The sequence below is a fragment of the Pteropus medius genome, unplaced genomic scaffold (genome assembly GCF_902729225.1).
Source record: "Pteropus medius unplaced genomic scaffold, Ma_sr-lr_union100, whole genome shotgun sequence".
NCBI lineage: Eukaryota > Metazoa > Chordata > Mammalia > Chiroptera > Pteropodidae > Pteropus > Pteropus medius.
The window spans coordinates 6,226,358-6,231,848 of record NW_024351731.1 but is presented as its reverse complement, the minus strand read 5'-3'; positions in this window follow the sequence as shown (position 1 = coordinate 6,231,848).

Here is a 5,491-nt window from a genome sequence, read left to right as displayed (position 1 = left end):
CTCGGGGTCAAGGTCATCGCCCGCTCCCTGAGCCTTCGCCTGGCGGGGACGGATTTTCTGTCATGATTATAGTTACCGTGGTCCTGCTTATAACGATTCATTATTTTTAAGAGGGATCGTGGGGAGCCGTTCAAGGCTGACGTGCAGGGACAATAAGCAGGCGGCAGATCCCCCCAGAGAGCCGGACCAGACGCCCACGTCTAAAGCCAGCTCAGAGGGTGTCCGTGGGAGCCAGCAGGGCAAGGCAGGGGACGTGGGACGCTCAGGACCTGAGACAGAGCCAGCACTCGGCCAACGGCGACTCTGTGAAAATAGGGAACCCAGCCGGCTGTGACGTCATGGGGAGCAGGTGCGTGGACTGAGGAGACTGGACGGACGGGCAGCAACGATGGGGTCTGGGTTACCCACTGCCCCGAGGTGCCGAAAGACCCCGCCCTAGGGTGCCGGGCGAATCCCGTGAGCTCAGACGCCGGCCTCTTCCTCCAGGACGACCCTCCGCCTGCGAGAGGAGACGGCCGGGGTGCCCTAGGCCTGGTCCATGCAGGGCAGGCTGCGGCAAGGTTGACCTGCTCTTCCCGGTGTGGCCTGCAGCCCTGGGCTCACCAGCCTCCTGGGACTTCCTTGGGCTGGTCACTCCAGGCAGAAAGTGTAGCAAGGGCCAGGGCTAGACCGTGGGGCCCAGGGACCTCAGGGGACCTCAGGGGACCTCAGGGGGCCTGAGCGCCCAGCGTTTCGGTGTGGGACGGCAGGAGGCACGTGCTGGCGTCTTTATTGCACACGTGGGGACCCCAACCGAGTGGCCCAGCCAGGCAAGGAGGCGGCCGGACCTAGAACCAGGGTCCTGCTCTCCCCACGCCACCTCCTCCAAAAATCGGATGTGCTGGCCGCAGGCTGCCACGAGTCGGTCACTCTCAGAGTCACTGTCGCTCACGGCTGGTTCACTTGATTCTCGACTCTCACAAATCATCTCAAGCCCCTAATCCCGCCTCCATTGCCCCCTAGCAAAGGCGCCCCGATTGCCACGTGGACGATCTTCAGCACGAAAGGGGGAACGAGAGAAGCGGAAGACAGGAACATGCTCGCGCACGCAAGAAACGAGGTGGGGACTGCGGCCCCCGCCTCCTGTGCCCGTGAAGCCCCAGCCCCCCAAGCCGCCCCCGCCCGTGGCGACCCCAACGACCCAGGCAGAGGCGGAGGAGCCCACACCGGCCGACGCCTTGTCCCTGGAACCTGGAGCACCAGCTCTGTCTCCACAGGCGAAGCCAGAGTGTCAGGTGCACACAGCCACGGACTCGGGGACGCGCTCTGGCCCTGGGCGGCCTGACCCACGTGAGACACCGCGTCTGAGGCCCAGGGAGGCACAGGACTTGCCCGCGTCGCAGAGCAGAGCGTGGAGTTGGCATCTGCCCTGCCCACGGCCCGCTCCGCCCAGGAAGGCCCCGCTCCGCCCACCCGCTGGCCTGCAGGCCCCCTCCGCTGCCAGCCCCGTCGGGTGGGCCGGGCCCGGCCTCCACGCCCCCGAATCACGAGCCCCGCCTGCAGACTGCATCGGCTCGAAGCGACTCCAGCAGACTTCTGGCCCCATAGCCCACCCAGAGCAAGAGCGTCTTCTCAAGTGCACCCTGCAGGTGGCCGTGCAGCTTCTCTGGAGCAGGACGAGGACAAGAAGGAGCCGCCCCAGCGACAGGGAGCCCGCCCAACGAGGGCAGACCGCTGCACGGCACGGCCCCTCTCACCGCCTCCCGCAGGGTCCTGCGTTCCCCACCACCGCTCCACCCGTCTGCCGTCCACCTGTCCGCCGGTCCGCCTGTCGTGCCCCAGGGAGCCTGAGGGGCCTGCGCCCGGGCCATGTCTAGGGCACCATCAGGAACTCAACTTCTGTTGGACAGACAATGACTCGTGCTGCCAGGCAACAGAGTGGGGGTCCCCAGGCGTGGCGAGCAGGGCCACTGTCCTCGGCGCTAATGCCGGCACCGCCTCCCCTGTGCTCACAGCCCTGCATTTATGGGGATCGCACAGGGTGGGGTTCCCGGCCCCTCGCCTAGCCCGGCCCAGCGCCCTGTCCCCCGAAGACCGAGGACAGCTGCGCCCAGCCTCCTGTCACCAGCTTAGGCGGCACTCCAGTTCCATCCTCATGGGGAGTCTTCCAAGCTGGGACTCACTCCCGCAAGGCCCCCCAGCCCTGTCCGGTCTCCGACCTCCACTTCAAGTCCAGTCCTGCAGCTCAGAGGACAGCCGGCTGGAGGAAGGGGGGCGGAGGGCGCTCCAGACCCTGCAGCCCCGGCGGAAGCGAGCGGGGTCTCAGGGACTTCATTTCGACTGAACTCCACAAGCTGGAGCAGTGACGAGTCATTCCGGTCCCCTGCACTGGGCACCCAGCCTGTTAACCCCGACAATTATCGTCCCCACCTTACGAACAAAGAAGGCAAGGCCCAGAGCGACTGACAACTTGCCTGAGCGAGGAGGGGGCCCAGAAATGGCTGTCGGGGTGCAGCGGGAGCTCGCCGTGGTGGCGGGTGACCGGAGCCGGCTCTCTGTCTGAAGCCGTTCCTCCCACAGGCGCGTTCGTGAGACCCTGACCCCGCGTCCTGGCTCCCTTCCCCGTGAGCTCAGGGGCCTCCCCGCAGTCTGGGAGGGCTGCCGATCAGACCCGCTGGTCAGCGAGGAAAGCGAAGGTCTAGTTCACGTCTCTGCCCTTCTCGCTTTGGACACCCCTCCTTCCTCTGGGCCTCGGTTTCCCGACGTGGGGCCGTCAGGCTCGCCCCGCAGAGCTGCTGGGAGGCCTGGGGGGCCGAGCGTCCTTGGTGCCCAGAACGACGCCTGGCCCCACGTGCGTCCCCTCCGTCACCCCCGTCCAGCTCCGGCCTTGCCGGCCCGGCCACACCGCTCCGGGGGCTGGAGCCTGGGAAGGGGGAGGGAGAGGCCGAGCGGGAGAGAAGCCCCCACGAGCCTGTCACGCACGTTCTTCCGCAAAGGACGAGACCCCCGTGGCGAGGCCGCCCGGGCCGCAGACTGTGGCCGCGAGATAAGGCGGCCGTCCGCCCAGAGGCGCGGAGCAGCGTCTCGGGCCTTTTTTCTTTTTTTTCTCGTCTTTTTCTTCTTCTCTCAACTTGGGTGTTTTCACGCTTAGAAGTGACTGTGAGAAGCGGCGATTGAACCGGGGACCAGCAGCAGGGGGCGGATGGGCTTGTGGAAAATGGAAAGTGTAAAAAAATTAAAAATAAAAGGAGGCGGGAGGGGGAGGGGAGCTTATTCTAGAAACGTCTCGTCTCCTGAGTTGGATGGAGACAGCGAGGTCCCAGGCCCCAAACAGCCGAAAACGTGGAGTGGGGGGCGGCCTCGCCTTCGGGGCCCCCGGCCCAGGAACCGAGACTGAGCCGCGCTCTGGAAAGGCTCCTCTGAGGACGGGGACCCGGCCCCGCCCAGGGTGACGTCGGCGCACCCCAGACGCGTCGGCCCTCAGGGCAGCGCGGACGCGCCACGAGGGAGACATGGTCTTACCGCGTGTCCAGGCTGTGTGGCTGGGACACCGTCCCCCAGACACGCGAGGCTGCGTGCCGGTCCAGAGTGGGTGCCTCCCCAGCTCCCCGCCTCGCCTGGGCGGGCAGGCCGAGTCCCCCCTCGGAGGCCGGGCGAGGGCAGAGGGCAGGGCCTGTCAGGCTGGGCCTGTCCGGTTCAGCCCCACATTTGTCCTCGCTGCTTCCGGCTCGTGGCCACAGGGACCGCTGGCCTGAGCCCCTGGCACCCACAGCACCCATGGCAGTGGCTGTCTCTTCTCGGAGAGTGGGCGAGGCTCGCAGCCCGGTGGAGCCTAGACAAGTGGGCCGTCTGCTTTTAACCCGAATTCCCTGTGAACACAGACCCCGGCGAGCACGCCACCCTCCCCCTCCGGAAACATTTTCAAACATGCCTAGTGGCCTTCGAGTAGCCGTAGCAACCACCCTCTCACCCTCCCCTACACGGCCCCCTGCCCAGCAAGCCTGCTGCAGCCTCGTCTCCTCCTCCAGGCAGCCCTCCCAGACCCCCTTCTGGTGCTTGCTTCTGTTCCAGACTCTGCTGCTCTCTGTCACCTCTGCGAACTCTCAGGGACACACGCTTGGGTCCGTCCCCCTTTTACCCCCAACCGGAACGCCGGCTGCAAGGGGCGGGGCTGTGCCTCTCGTGTCCAGGGTCTGATCCACGGAAGGTGCTTCATAAATGTGCATTGAATGAATGAGCGAGTGAATGAACAAATGAACGAGGGTGCCTCTGATCACGCCCACGTCGGCTGCAAGCACGTCAGGCACCTTTCCAGTCGCCGTCATCCAGGTTCGGCAGGCAGCGGGGCCGTGCGCGCCCTCCCCCGGGGTGTGTCCCCCCTCAGGTGTCCCCGGTCAGCGTGCTCGTCCCTCCCGCGGGAGGCTGGGAAATGACTCCCACGATATCCTGCAGCTGCTCCCATCGGAGGTGGGTCCGCCTCCCCACGCCTAAATGCGGGCCGGCTGTGACTCGCTGTGACCCTCAGACCCAACGAGGGAGACGCCAGGCGAGCTCCAGCGTCCAGGCCGGGAGGGGCTGAAAGCGGCCACGCTCTCCCTCTCGGAGGCCATCAGCACGCAGAGCAGCTCCACCGGCCACGCCTGATGGGAGCCACGTGCAGGAGGACGGCCACGTGGAGAGGCACCCGGCCCAGTGGTCACCACTAAGGCCTCGCCCTCGGTGTCGGGCCATCTGGGGATTCCAGCCCGAGCTGAGCTCCAGCTGACCCCACGAGGAGCAGAAGAAACGTAGCCAAGGACAGAACGGTGAGAGTAATAGATCGATCACCGTCACCGTCGGCCACCCAGCTTTGGGGTGGTTTGTCGTGTGGCAGTAAGAGGAGGGGCCACCCCCGGTCCCACCCCACGCCCTGCTCCACACCCCGGTGGGCCCTGTTGCTCTCTGCCCACCTGCCCGAGGAGACACGAACCCACAGGCGTGCGCAGGGGCCAGCGCGGGGCCTGCGCCCTCCTGCAGGGCCATGCGCTGTGGGGGGCTCTTCTGAACCCCGTTATTTTCTGGTTCCGGGAGGGGCCCTCGGAGCCACTTGAATCCAGGAAGCGTCTGTGCGCATGGCACTCGAATCGTACGCCTTCCTCAAACGAGAGCATTCTCCCCCATAAGTCCCCCTCCGAGGGGCTGACCGCCCCCCACCACGTTCGTAAAGCCCCACCAGGCCCAGGAGTCAGAATGTTCCTGGCTGCGAGTGATGAACACAGTGCAAAGGCGGACGTCACGGGCTCCAGTCCAGATGCAGGCAGGGCAGGAAGCAGGGGACGCCCACGGCAAAGCTGGCCAGGAGGTAGCTGGGCCACCACTGCCACCCAGAGGCTGGCCGGGAGCCAGGCTGCCCGGCTCAGGGACAACCCTAGAGCCTGGCCAGCCGCCCCGCCAGGCCCATGACTGGGAGAGGGGCGCCCACTTCCCCTGCAGACCCTGGGGGCTTCGGGCCAGCCTCCGATGCCCGAAGGCC